The sequence below is a fragment of the Megascapheus bottae genome, chromosome 12 (assembly GCF_031878675.1).
Source record: "Megascapheus bottae isolate mThoBot1 chromosome 12, mThoBot2.hap1, whole genome shotgun sequence".
Taxonomy (NCBI): domain Eukaryota; kingdom Metazoa; phylum Chordata; class Mammalia; order Rodentia; family Geomyidae; genus Megascapheus; species Megascapheus bottae.
Window position 1 is genome coordinate 8,671,497 of NC_143520.1, and position 15,091 is coordinate 8,686,587.

Here is a 15,091-nt window from a genome sequence, read left to right on the forward strand (position 1 = left end):
CTCTTCCCACCCCCTTTGAATTCACACTTATTTCTTAAGGCTAAAAACTTGTCTGAGATATGGTGGGATCTTTGTATGCTCTGTGTGTGTGTGTGTGTGTGTGTGTGTGTGTGTGTGAAGCTATGTCTTCAGTCATGCTAGATAACTATATCCTCTCATTCTCTCTGCATATTGATTTGTAATGTTGAAGTATTAGTGATAGTAATCAATCATATACACATATGTGTATATTTTAGCAATAATTGTAATAGCTCATACCTGTAATCCTAGCTACTAGGCTGAGATCTGAGGATTAATGTTCAAACCCATCCCAGGCAAGAAAGTCTGAGATTTTTATCTCCAATTAACTGCCAGAAAACCAGAAGTGGAACGCATTAGCCTTGAGCAGAAAGAGATCAGAGACAGTGCTTAGGTCCTGAGTTTAAATCCTAAGAATGACAAAAACAAAACACAAAAAACTTTTTAATACGATGCTTTGAACTCTAGATGCATTCACTATGTCTGTATCTTAAAGAATGTTTCAGGGGGCCGGGAGTTTGGCCTAGTGGTAGAGTGCTTGCCTAGCATGCACGAAGACCCGGGTTCGATTCCTTGGTAATACGTAGCAAAAAGCCAGAAGTGGTGCTGTGGCTCAAGTGGTGGAGCCCTAGCCTTGAGAAAACCCAGGGACAGTGCTCAAGCCCTAAGCCCAAGCCCAGGACTGGGGAAAAAAAAAATGTTTCAGCCATATTCCCTCTAAGGAATAGAAAATAATTGCAATATAGTACTTGCTTGCCCATAATAAGATTTATATAAGAAGGATATAATTGACAAAATACCAAATGGACCTTGCTTATTTTAGTACTGTGTATTTTAATACTGTATATATTCTCAATCTAGTTTACCAAATGGAGCCTATGTTTTTACATTCTAATTTTGTAGCTTTGTTCTCCAATTCTGTAGTGGTTGTTTTGTTTTCCTAATTTTACTTGTTGGGTCAGCACACTTTGTTTATTGAACACTTATTTGAGAGGATTCAAGATCAACTGTAACTTTACCATGCTGACAAATAAGAGTTCTTATTCTTTCTTCATTTTTCTTTTTTTCCCTAGTACTGGAGCTTGAACTCAGGGCACTATTTTTGAGCTTTCTCAAGGCTATAGCACTTACCACTTGAGCCACAACATTACTTCTGGTTTTTTCTGTGTATATAGTATTGAAGAATCCAACCCAGGGCTTCATGCATGCATTCCCGGCCCTCTCATTCTTTTTTTTTTTTTTTTTTTTTTGCCAGTCCTGGGCTTGAGCTCTGTCCTTGGACTTTCTCAAGGCTAAAGCTCTACCACTTGAGCCTCAGCACCACTTCTGGCTTTTTTCTATATATGTGGTACCAAGGAATTGAACCCTGGTCTTTGTGCATGCTAGGCAAGCACTTTAACCACTAGGCCAAACTCCCGGTCCCCCTCTCATTATTTTCTAATTTTGAATATATACTATAGTTTTTTTTAATAGAATTTTACTATCATAGATACATTTGTGTTTTATGTTTCTAGAATTGCATTTTCCCAGGTCATATAACCTCTGTGATGTTAGATGTTTATTTGACAATTAATTTTAAATGATTGTTTTTAAGTTTTGCCATTTGAGCATTGATTTGAATATCTCTGTGCACATACCTTCTTTTCGTTTGAATTGATTTGGTAGGATAATAATGTCAAAGTGTGTGAATGTTTCTATTGACTCCAGATTTTTGCTTCTCCCCTGAAAGAGCTGAGCAAGTTTGCTGTCAGACAAGTATGAAATGCAATAGCCTTGCCATTATTTTAGAGGTTGTTATTGTTAGTAAACCGTGATTACTTGACTGGGAATTATTTATGGGAATAAATAGTATTACCTTGTAGTTTTAAAATTATTTAGTTGGGGCCGGGAGTTTGGCCTAGTGGTAGAGTGCTTACCTAGCATGCACGAAGACCCAGTTCGCTTCCTGAGCTCAAGCCCAGGACTGGCAAAAAAAAAAAAAAAAATTTAGTTGGCCGGGAATGGTGGCTCACGCCTATAATCCTAGCTACTCAGGAGGCTGAGATCTGAGGATCAAGGTTCAAAGCCAGCCCAGGCACAAAAGGACCTGAGACTCTTATCTCCAAGTAACCTCTAGAAAACCGGGAAATGGGGCTCGGATCAAGGGTAGGTGGTAGCCTTGAGCTGAAGAGCTCAGGGACAATGCCCAGGCCCAGGGGTAGGGTAGTTGCCTTGAACTGAAGAGCTCAGGGACAGCACCCAGGCTGAGTTCAAGCCCTATGACCCGCCCCCCTCCAAAAAAGAAAATTCTTTAGTTGGCCATATTTTATATTTAACTATCAGTTGTCTGTGTGATGAGACAAATATTACATATTTTGTATTTTCTATCATTTCCCTGACTGTTTCTCTTACAGTTTAATGAAACTTTTGACAGTTCACTGGTAATAAGCCTAGTTTATGCCATTTTACATACTTTGTTCACTGCATGTATTATGCTAGATTTTTTTTTAGATTTTTTAAAAAGAATTTATTAAAGAATTTATTTTTACATCATATTTTAAATGACAAATTTAACAAACAAGTGTTCAAGGAGGGAATCTATTTACAGTCACTGGGACTTAGTATTTAGAACTTAATTTTTTTAGATTTTTTTAAGAGCTACTTTCTGAACTATAGATTTCATTCTTGCTGAATTCTTGGTAAGATTCGTAATGACAAATTTCCATAACTTCAAATTTTAAAAAGTGTATATTCTAGCCAGTTTGGCTAGAATTTTGGGGTTCTTTTGGTATCTTTTGGCACATAATATGTAATCATTGTTATGGGATACTTACAAGGAGTCATTTATGAGCTATATTTATATCTTAGGAAAATTAGATGCCTTCTCTGTTTCTGTTTCCTTAAAGAAGAATGAACAATTTTAACACATAGCCGTTTTGTAAGGATTCAAATAATGCTCTTACTAGCCTTAAAACTGTATCAGAAATGTAATAAGTACTTGGTTCCTGCTGTAGTAATTACTAGTGGTAAAGTTCAGAAATAATTATCCAGCATATCCTCAGTCAGGTTTATGATGTGGCTGGAAGACAGTGTAGTAGCTGTCCGTTTGTTAGCTTTTGCAATAAAGTTGGGTTTTCCCTAGAAACTTACAATTTATAGTGGGATATTTTCCTTAGAATTTTCATAAGTCCATTTAACATCATATAGTTTTCTGTATGTGCCTGTTTTCTCTCAGACTTCTATTTCAAATTCATGTAGTATTTTTTTTTTTTTTTTTTTTTTTTTTTGCCAGTCCTGGGCTTGAGCTCAGGGCCTGAGCACTGTCCTTGGACTTTCTCAAGGCTAGAGCTCTACCACTTGAGCCTCAGCACCACTTCCGGCTTTTTTCTATGTATGTGGTACCGAGGAATCGAACCCCGGTCTTCATGGATGCTAGGCAAGCACTTTAACCACTAGGCCAAACTCCCGGCCCCTCAAATTCATGTAGTATTATACGTATATACATGTCCATATTTTGAGGTGATGAAATGATGATACTGTAGGTTCTGTAAAGTTCTTGGATTAAATCAAAATGTCCCAACTCTAGTATTGGTTCTTTTGAAGGCAGATTATTTAATTACAATGATCAATTCTCAATCATTGTATTGAAAGTTACTGGTTATCTTTCTGTTTGCAGGAAGGGTTTTTGTTTGTTTGGTTCTCAGTAGTACCTTGCATTTGGTAGGAAGCATTCTGATGCTTGAACCATACTCACATGCCTTTTTTCTTTAGCCATTTTTCAGATAGGATCTTTGCCCAGGTCCATCTTAGCTAGTCCAGTGTGGAAGCAAAGCCTCCTACTTCTGCCTCCCACATAGTTTATATTAACCGGTGTATACCACCACACCAGGATTAAGATAGGTTCTTCCTAATTTCTTGGCCCAGGCTGTGCTTGAACCACTATCTCCTGTGTCTCCAGGAACTACATACAGGTATGAGCCACTGTGCTCAAATGTCAAGTAAGTTTTTGTTTTTGTTTTTGGGGGTCACGGGGCTTGAACTCAGCCTGGGTAATGTCCTGAGCTCTTCAGCACAAGGCTACCACTCTACCCTTGAGCCAAGCCCCACTTCCCATTTTTTAGAGGTTAATTGGAGATAGAGTCTTGGGTCCTTTTGTGCCTGGGCTAGCTTTGAACCTTGATCCTCAGTTCTCAGCCTCTTGAGTAGCTAGGATTACAGGCATGAGCCACTGTGCCAGGTAAATATCAGGTAAGTTTTAAATGGTTGAAATATGAAGGTAAGTTGAGGGTTATTTCCTATAGTAATAATACTTTTGCTCTTTCACTTACTTGAACGTCTATGTACGTTGAGGAGAAAATTGTACGTGTTGTAATGAGAATTATATTGTATAATAGGGTAAACTAACATGATAATTAAACTCCCTAATTTATCTTGTTTATATCCTCTGTAATGAAAAGGCAATGACTATTAACTATTGTAATGATTTTTTTTTACTTCATTAAAAAATAAGTTTTTGTGAGGGAATAAAAGGCAACATTGAGTATGTTTTACTTTTCTACCTGTAGCTGTTTTGTCTCATAGTTACAAAATATAAAATGACTTTATTGGTAAAACTTACACTATCACTTTTTTGGGGTGGGGGCATGTGTACTGGGGTTTGAACTCAAGCCTCATTACTTTCACTTGGCTTCACTGCTGGCACTCTACCATTTGAACCACCCTTTCAGGCCAGCTTATTTGGTAGTTAATTTGAGAGAGTATCTTGAGAACTTTTCTTCCCTCACTGGGAAAAATGTAGCAAAATCATAGTATTTAAATTTCCCTAATAAGAAATTCAAGTCGGGAGTGGTGGCTCACCCATGTAATCCCGCCTACTCAGGAGTCTGAGATCTGAGGATTGCTGTTCAAAGCCAGCCCAGGCACTAGGAGATTCTTAACTCCAATTAATCATCAGGAAACCGGAAGTGGTGCTGTGGCTCAAGGGGTAGGGCCGTAGCCTTGAGCTGAAGAACTCAGGGACAGCGCCCAGGCCCAGGGTTCAAGTTCTAAGACTGACCCAAAAAAAAGAAAAAAGAAACTTAAAGATATTTTATGAAGTGGTAAAGTCATGGTTATAGGTTCTTGGATTTAGATTTGTCAATAGGACCATATTACTGTTCCCAAGATGAGTTCTAGGATTATTATTTGTCTTTTATGGTACCTGACTAAAATATGAAAAGGAAATTCAGACACAAAGAAAACTCTGTAAGGTTCTGCTGCCCTTGAAATTATTGTTTAAAAGTCCATCTTCCTAGTACCCAAAAATATTGGCTCACTATAATTATGTTCTGTTTCTTTCTCACAGATCATCACATTCATGGCATCTTGAAATATTATAAATTTATTATCACAGAATTTTGTTGTTTTGATTTTTTTGTAAGCAAGGTGGGTTCATCTTGGGTCCTATTTTGGGGGAATTTGTACTTTTATCTGAGAACATGAAAATTGCATCTTGTGATGTATACATTGTATCACTTAAAAATCAAACATCTGTCTAACTGTAACTTAATACCTCTGATCAGCCTTTTCCTCTCACCCTCACTCTCTCTAGTCTCTGGTAACTAATGATGCATTCTAACTTTCTGTGAGTTCAGGTGTTTTGTTTTTTGTTTTTTGTTTTTTGTTTTTTGTTTTTTGTGGTGGTGGTTGTTTTTTTAGCCATGTATATGACATGATCATTACAGTGCTTGCCTTTTTGTGCCTAGCTTATTTTAGTTAACATAATGATCCCTAGTTTCATTCATGTTGTCACAAGTAACAGTATTTCTTTTTGTGCATAGGGTCTTAAAAGCCAAAATCAATGTGTTGGCAGTACTGTACTTTTTGGAATCTCTGGAGAAGAATCCACTTGCAAGTTCATTCAGGTTGTTGATTTTGGAGTTGTACAACTGTCATCTCTCTTTGCTTTGTCATTATCATTCAAATACTGCTTTGTAAACATTTTTTATTGTAATATATAGAGGGATTACAGTTACATTTGCCCAAATACTGCTTTTTGCTGTAATACTCTCTGAAATACTTTTCCTGTGTCCACCTCTAATAATGGCAGCTCAAGCCCTTCTCATGTTTCTGTCTGATTTTCTTTTTTGACTGAATCTCTAGCCCTGGTTGGGAAAGTACTCTGTTCTAGATTAAACCTACCTGGTAACTAGTACAGTCTCCCTGTTTTATGATCTGTGTTCTTGTGTACATCTGTTCATTGTTTTTAGTTTTGTGATTTTTTAGAATTTGTGGTATTTCTGGGGATTAAACACTAGGCCTCATACTTTCTAGGCAGATACTTTACCACTTGAGCCAAGTCCCCATTCCTTCTGTCTTTATATATCTGAAGAGCTGCTTCTCCCTCCCTCCCTCCCTCCCTCCCTCCCTCCCTCCCTTCCTTCCTTCCTTCCTTCCTTCCTTCCTTCCTTCCTTCCTTCCTTCCTTCCTTCCTGCTTCCTTCCTTCCGTGGGACTGAACTCTGGACCTCGGCATTGTTCCTGAGCTCTTCAGCTCAAGGCTACCACCCTACCCTTAAGCCACAGCACCACTTCTGGTTTTCTGGTGGTTAATCAGAGATAAGAATCTCATGCACTTTAGTGCCCAGCTGGCTTTGAACCATGATCCTCAGATCTCAGCCTCCTGAATAGCTAGGATTATAGGCATGAGCCACCACACCCAGCCTGAAGAGTTTATTTTGACATGTAATACCACCTGCCTGTTCACTGGTTCCAAAAATTAGAGCACGGACATTCTGAGAGGACCATTCTACCTACTATACTCTCCTGAAAATAAACTTTAGATAAACATTTTACATGTTTCTAGTTGATGCCTAAGTTTAAATAAGTCTAATATTTAGCTTTTCTAGTTCTGGATACTGTGTGTGTGTGTGTGTGTGTGTGTGTGTGTGTGTGTGTGCGCACTTATATATACAAATAAACTTGGTAACTGCTTTCTAACAAAAACTTAACTTTCCAAAATTTCTTCAGTCTCCTGAAACTCCCTCTTAGGGCAATATATTTTTTAATAGTATTTCAAGAATGAAAGAATCATTAAGTAATAATTGTTATTGTTCGATAATCACACTATACAGTACATATGAATTCAGAACATCTTGAACATAAAACATTGTTAAAAACCAGGCTTTAGGGGCCGGGAGTTCGGCCTAGTGGTTAAAGTGCTTGCCTAGCATGCATGAAGACCAGGGTTCGATTCCTCGGTACCACATACATAGAAAAAAAAAAGCCAGAAGTGGTGCTGAGGCTCAAGTGGTAGAGCTCTAGCCTTGAGAAAGTCTAAGGACAGTGCTCAGGCCCAGGACTGGCAAAAAATAAATAAATAAAAAATAAACAAAAATTTCAATGCATCTCATTGTTTAAAAAAAAAAAAACCAGGCTTTGTTTTTAACAGAAATACAAAGAGAATTAACCTGAGGTTAAAGGGATCTTGACCATGGAGAATTTAAGATACTCTCTAAATTATCCTTTTGTTCTGTGGAAGTTTTTGAAGCCTGGAGCAATGCATTTAAATAAGATTTGGAATTAATGAAAAGTAGATAGAGCATAAAAATGAGAACTGGCAAAATAGATGATTATTTTTAGGAAAGTTAAAAGCATACATGCTCAAGTATCCCTTGGAAAGCCTTTGTGTGCCTTCATTTATACATACCTGAGTTTGCTGCCTCCTAATTTAAGGACTGAAGCCAGTTTTTCTTAACCATACAGGATTGCCCTCTTCTGAGTTAGGCCCAGGAAAGGATTGGTTCCCATACAGATGCCTTTTGGACCTGTAGCACCCTCCAAGTAGCTCCTGCCCCTGCTGTGGAGTTAGTTAGGTCCATTATAAAAAATACACAGACAGTGGGTTGTATGGTGGGATAAAGGAGTGATGCCTTACATTTGTGGCAAAACAGGGTTTCCTAGTCTCTCTGCTAATTTTGGCCATGTGACTAAGTACTAGACAATAAAATGTGAAAAGTTTCCTTAAAGGGAGGCTGTTGCTAGTCTACTTCTTTTGCCATCTGATCACCAGATATGTAGGCTACAGTTTGACTTACTTTAAAACCATGGAAAAAAATGCTATTTGTTGAGAGTAACTGCAGCAAACTAGGAGGAAAAAACTAATTCCTAATGATGATTAACAATCATCTATCTGAACTGCCCCTGTATAAGAGTAACTTCTAAATAGTTTAGGCCATTATTTTAGTTTTATGCCATTAATAGCAGTACTTAATCCTAACATTCATGTTAGAAAGTCAGGTAGGAGCTATGTGCCAATGGCTCATGCCTATAATCCTAGCAACTTAGGAGGCTGAGATCTTAGGATTGTGACTCAAACCCAGCTTGAGCAGAAAAGACTATTTCTAAGTATCCAAAAAAGCCAGAAATAGAGCTATGGCTTGAGTGGTATAGCACTAACCTTGAGCACAGAAGTTCAAATTCAAGCCCTAGGATCAGCGCTAAAAGAAGAAAAGAGAAAATAAAGACAAGTAGAATTAGATGTCCCTTTCTCTCATGGATTTTATTGTTCAGCACTAACAGAAAAAACTGCCAATCTCCCAAAAGATGTGGTACTTAGATTCAGTACTGGCATTTCACCTACTTTTCTCTCTGCCCTCTGTTTATTATGATAAAAAAGTATTTGTTTTCTCCTTTTCATGGCCTTTTGTCTTGTTTCTATCTGATATAACAGTTTCAAGGGTAGAAATAGAAGCTACAGGACAAACAGGTCGCTGGAGCCTTGAAGATTTTAGAAAGAACCTGAGTTTTGTTTTTGTTTTTGTGTTTTGTTTTGTTTTTTCCCAGTCCTGGTCTTAAGCTCAGGGCCTGAGCACTGTCCTTGGATTTTTTTTCTCAAAGTTAGAGCTCTACCACTTGAGCCTCAGCACCACTTCCAGCATTTTTCTATGTATGTGGTACTGAGGAATCAAACCTGGGTCTTCATGTATGCTAGGCAAGCACTCTACCATCAGGCCAACTCCCAGCCCAAGTTTTTTTTTTTTTAATTGTAATGTATGGAGGGGTTACAGTGACATTTGTTGGGTAATGGGTACACTATTTTTAGAACCTTGATACCCTTCTCATGTAGAACTTGACTTTTATATTGAATAATATTAATGAAAGGAAAAATTAAAATGGCATTTTTAAAATGTGAAATATTTTAAAACTTTTGTATTCATTACCTGACTTACATAACTAACCCCTCTGTACCTTTATAGTGACAATAAAAAATTTAGAATATCAAAAGAAATTTTTACTAGGAGTTGAAATGAAAGAGGCTATTTTTTTCAGATTCTACATGGTAACAAATTAACCATTTTCTGTTTCTTTTTTCCATAGAGTTACTAAATGGAAACTTGAAGCACTTCTTACATGGTACATGGTAAGAGCTGAGTGATTCTTCACAGAAGAGTGAGTAAAGCTTATGGCCCACAAGTGAGAAAGGTAAAGGTAAAAGACAATAAGCAAATGCAAAGGTTTTGTTTGTTTTGACCATTCCTCAGATATCACTTGTGAGAAACATACTCAACTGTCCAAGCTTGCTGAATGAAATTGGAGACACAAAATACAGCAAAAATGAGAGACTTCAGTGGTTAATGATGATCTTGAAATATCAACTGTGTGGTAGACAGAGATACCCTGAATTATTGCAGTAGTCATTTTATCCTCCTAGTGCACAGGCCCTTCCCCTGCTTACTCATTGGTTAAGTACTAAGTGACACTTCCCAGATGTCACCCAAGTTTCATTATTTTCTATTTACTAATTTTGACACATGCCCTCTTGGGACTGGTTAAATTTTATAAGCAGGCTTTGGTAGTGTCTACTCTTTTCTTGTGTCAGGAAGGCTTTTCTGGGTCTATCCCTTTTGGTACACATATAGTTTTTGCTTTCTCCTTTCATGGTGATCCACCTTTCCTCCTAATTGGCCTTATAACATCCTGTTTACTTAGGTTGTTTAGTAAATGTTTAGTAAAAATATTTCTAGGGTCAAAAAATTTGGAAACGTCTTTTGGGTGAAAGAATGTAGGTCAACATGTAAAAGCATACTGAAGACTTATTTTATACAATGTTGGCTTATTCCAGAGATTCCTAAACGTACCTGATTAGCGAATCCTCTTTCACAAAGGTTCCCAATATAAACATCTTGATTCACCTGCCAGTAACAGGAGTTAATCCTGAGATAAATATCTTGGGCAAAATGTTAACCCACTAAAATGTCAAATTTATTTGCATGTGTATTAAATTTTTATCAAATAAATTTATTACATGATTGCCTCAAGTTAAACAGAAATATTAATTTGAAATTAAAGTCTTTTGCTTGTGTATTCTTTTCAAACATCTATGTGACAACCACAGTTAAGATGGTAGAGAAGTAGAGTTTCAAGCTGTTTATATATACTTTTGACATATAGCTCCTGAAAAGAAGGCAAGTTAGGTGCCAGTAGCTAGCTCATGCCTATAATCCTAGCTGTTCTGGAGGTTGAGATCTGAGGTTCAAAGCCAGCCCAGGCAGTAAAGTCTATGAAACTCCTATCTCCATTTAAACACCAGAAAAGCAAGAAATCAACCTGTGGTTCATGTGGTAAAGTGCTAGCCTTTAATGTAAAAGCTCAAAGACAGCACTGAGGCCTTTTAATTCAAGTTCCAGCACACACACAAAAATGATAACAATAAAAGAAAGGCAGATATTAGCTCAGTAAAATGGGTCTGTCATGTAAAATCTTTCAAAATATGGTAGTCTACTGGTAGACTTTGTCAGATACACAAGGAAGTTAACTATGTTACACTTCTATGTATGTATATATATATATATACACACACACATACACACACACACATATATATATTTTTTTTGTTGTTGTTGTTGTTGTTGTTGTTGTTGTTTTTGCCAGTCCTGGGCTTGAGCTCAGTGCCTGAGCACTGTCCTTGGACTTTCTCAAGGCTAGATAGCGCTCTACCACTTGAGCCTCAGCATCACTTCTGGCTTTTTTCTATGTATGTGCTACCAAGGAATCAAACCCGGGTTTTCATGCATGCTAGGCAAGCACTCTACCACTAGGCCAAACTCCTGGCCTGATACTACTTACTATATTCTATCAGGGGAACACGATTTTGCTTTTCCTTATTTCTGGTGATGCTTAGAGTGTTTTATTAAGATGATCTGTGGTAGGGTTTTGAACTGTACTTTAGTAATTAAACTTTATTTTATAGAAACGTACTATAAATATCTTGTTCCTTTTCTATCAAGCTGTTAGTTTATCCTTTTATATCAGCATGGATTTATAGAATCCTGTTTTATTCACAATATGATCTAATACTATCCCCCAAAATAACGTCAAAAGGTTGTAACTACTTTCTGGGCCAAATCTGGACCTCAGGTCTACTCATTTGTAGGATGAATAGCTAGGATTGTAAAATTAGAAGCACAGTGAGTGAAGTACATGATCAGAAATCCATACCTTTGTGTTTTTGGTTTTGCTGGTCATGGGCTTGAATTCAGGCTTGAATTCCCTGACTCTTTTGCTTAAGGCTAGCACCACTATTTTAAGCTCCACTCAGAAATCTGTATCTTAAGAAAGTTGGTGAGCTAGAGTTATAGCTCAGTTGTAGATTACTTGCCTGCCATGCACAGGCCCTGAGTTCAATCTATAACAATATACGTGATAAAGGCCTATGATCTATATTCAAGAGAAAAACTTTAAGCCTTTTTTTTTAATGACTGAAGGAAGGCCTCCCGTAGTGGCATACACCTATAACCAATCCTAGCTATTTGGAAGGTGGAAGATCTCACAGTTTGAGGCCACCTTCATATAGCAATACACTGTCTCAAAAAGTAGAGAGAAATAAATGGAAAAATACTGAAGTCAAAAGCCTTCCTAAATTGATACTTGTTTCTTTAAGACAAGATTTTTCCTGTTTCAGCTTCCCAAGTGATAGAATTATAAGCACTAACCACCACTTAAAGCTTGTTTGTATTTTTGAAATAAAATCTTGATACATTGTTCAAGCTATCCAGAACTCTGGAGCATAATTGCCTGTATACAAGTTCCTGGCTGTGTTTTGTTTTTCAGTGCTAGAAATGGGCTTTGCATCTATAAAACAAACATTCTATCAACGAGCTATCACCCAGTGTTCTTTACTTGTAAAGACAAAATCAGTAGTACATTTTGGTAATGCAAATTAAAGTGTTCAAAATATGCCTTCATTTTGACATAGCCATTTATCATCATTTCACAAAGATTTGTTACAAATATATATTCATAAATGATTCAAAGTCAGTTAACACCAAATTTATCTATTACTTCTGTATGATTTAATACTATGTAGTTAATAATACTGCTATATAGTATTATGGCAGAATTTAAGTAATTGCATTTGAAAGGAAGTTGTATTTATTATTTCTACAATTTTAAAAATATTACCTTTATATACTGACAAGACTAGTATACTTATTCTAGAATATTAATATTAATATTATATCAAAATGGTGATATTCTAGGTGAGTCTTATTTTCTTCCTTTCTTCTCCTTTGTGTTAGTCTTGGAAAAAATTAAAGCCTCTTATAATGTCTGAGTTGAGTAGATGATAAATTGTACCATGTAGTTTAGTTTATATAATCAGGAAAAATAAATGGTCTCTCCTTCAGAACTCCATTAGCATTTTAGTGTTAAGATTTTGGTTGTGCTGGGCATGGTGGCTCACACCTGTAATCCTAGCTACTCAGGAGGCTGAGATCTGAGGATCGCCATTCAAAGCTAGCATGGACACTAAAGAAGGTGAGACTCTTTATCTCCATTTAACCACCAGAAAACAGGAAGTGGTGATGTGGCTCAAGTGGTAGAGAGCTCCTGGAGCTGAAGAGCTCTAGGACACCAATAGCAGAAAATGCTCTGCATACATTGTAACAATTAACATTCAGAGCCAGATACTGGTGGCTTATACCTATAATCCTAGCTACTCAGCAGGAAGTGATTTGAGGATTGTAGTTCAGAGTTAGCTTGGGCAGGAAAATCTGAAACTCTTTATCACCAATAAACTGCTCAGAAAACGCTGAAAGTGGTGCTGTGGCTCAAGTGGTAGAGTGCTGGCCTTGAGAAAAACTCAGGGAGAGCATCCATGCCCTGAGTTCAAGTTCATGCAGAATATAATTTGAATGAGTTTGAGATTTCTTTGCAGCAATAAAATAGAGGAAATAAGGACGTGTGTGTGTGTGTGTGTGTGTGTGTGTGTGTTTCAGGAAACTGGAAAGAATCTTCACTTTTTTACTTATCTACTTCAACATCAAACAAATGTCAATTCACAGGCCTCTTGTGCATTTATTAATTATCCTATAGTGTATATATATATATATCCTTTGTAATTTTCAGGGATTTACTGTTTTCAATTTTTCTGTCCCACCTCTTTCTCAAATATTTGAAGCATTGTTATTGCTCTTTAGCTCAGAGCTGTCTTTATATTTCTCATTTGAAGTTTGAGAAAGTATTCTTGTGGAAGAACATATAACCTTTTCTGTATGTATCATTCATATCAATATTAAGTGAAATCCACACTTAACAGTTAAATGTGTGTGTGCGCGCGCGCGTGTGTGTGTGTGTGTGTGTGTGTGTGTGTATTTATTGTGCTCAAGAAGATCACTCTACCACTTGAGTCACAGCTCCACCTCTGGCTTTTTGATTGTTAGTTGGAGAATAGAGTCTCATAAACTTTTCCTGCCCAGGCTGGCAATCTTGATAGTTCAGATTCCTGAGTAGCTAGGATTACTGGGTTGAGCCACTGATGCCCTACCAAGATGTTAAAAAAAATTTTTTTGGGGGAGGGGGAGTGTAATTGACATGTAGGCTCATATTTGAAGTATACAACATATGAAGATTTAACTTACATTTAAATAGCTATGAAACTGCCATCATAATCAAATGCTAGTTATCACTACAGAAAGGTCCTTATACCTCTTTATAATTTCCCCAACCCATTCCTCCTGTTCCTGTCCCTAAACAACTACTTTTCTGTTCACTTACTTGTTTGTTTGTTTATTTATTGCTAGTCCTGGAGCTTAATCCAGTCTAGCACTGTCTATGAACTTCTCTTGTTTAAGGCTAGTGCTTTACCACTAGAGGCACAGTACCACTTCTGGATTTCTCTGAGTAGTTTATTGGAGATAAGAGTCTCACAGACTTTCTTGCTTAGGCTGGCTTGGAACTACAATCCTAAGATCTCAGCCTCCTGAGTAGCTAGGATAACAGGTGTGAGCAACTGGCGTCCCTCACAATAATTTTTGTTCTAGAATTTTGTATAAATATGCGTGTATGTGTGTGTTTGTGTGTGTGTGAGTGTGTGTGTGTGTGTGTGTGTGTGTGTGTTTAATATGGGCTATGGGCTATCTTCTATCATGAAGGTATTCTGAAAATTCTCAATGATGTAGTATGTATCAGTAATCTTCAAGACAGAGTCTACATTTAAGAATGAAGTTATTGGGGCTGAGAACGTGGCCTAGTGGTAGAGTGCTCACCTAGCATGCATGAAACCCTGGGTTCTATTCCCCAGTACCACTTACACAGAAAAAGCCAGAAGTGGTGCTATGGCTTAAGTGGTAGAGCATTAGCCTTAAGAAAACTCAAGGACAGTGCCCCAGCCCTGAGTTCAAGCTCCAGGACTGGCAAAAAAGAGAGAGACAGAGACAGAGAATGTGAATGAATATGAAGTTATCAAGACAGGTGCCAGAGGCTTATGCCTGTAATTCTTTTAGTGCTTGGGCTGGAACTGTGATCCTCAGCTCTCAGTAACTACAATTAGAGGCGTGAGCCACCAGCGCCCTGCTTATGCCTGTAATTCTAACTACTCAGGAGGCTGAGATCTGAGGATTGTGGTTTGAAGCCAGCAGGGGCAGAAAAGTCTGAGGTTATCTCCATTTAACCACCTTTAAAGCTGGAAGTAGAATTCTACCACTTGAACTAGTTGCCCTTTTTTTTTTTTTTTTTTGTCGTTTGTGGGCCTTGAACTTTGGGCCTGGGCATTGTCTCTGAATTCTTGAGCTCAAGGCTAGTACTCTACCACTTGAGCCACAGCAGCACTCCCAATT

The 15,091-nt window shown here is 37.5% G+C and overlaps 1 protein-coding gene across 2 annotated transcripts in view; it reads left to right on the forward strand.

The window, feature by feature from the left end:
• Window positions 1–15,091, forward strand: part of Atf2 (activating transcription factor 2) — a 78,847-nt gene that overhangs the window by 3,059 nt on the left and 60,697 nt on the right. For both annotated transcript variants that reach the window (XM_090342600.1, XM_090342601.1), the window contains exon 2: window positions 9,354–9,458. The gene's annotated coding sequence lies outside the window, so the exon portion shown is untranslated. The remainder of the gene's footprint in view (window positions 1–9,353; window positions 9,459–15,091) is intronic.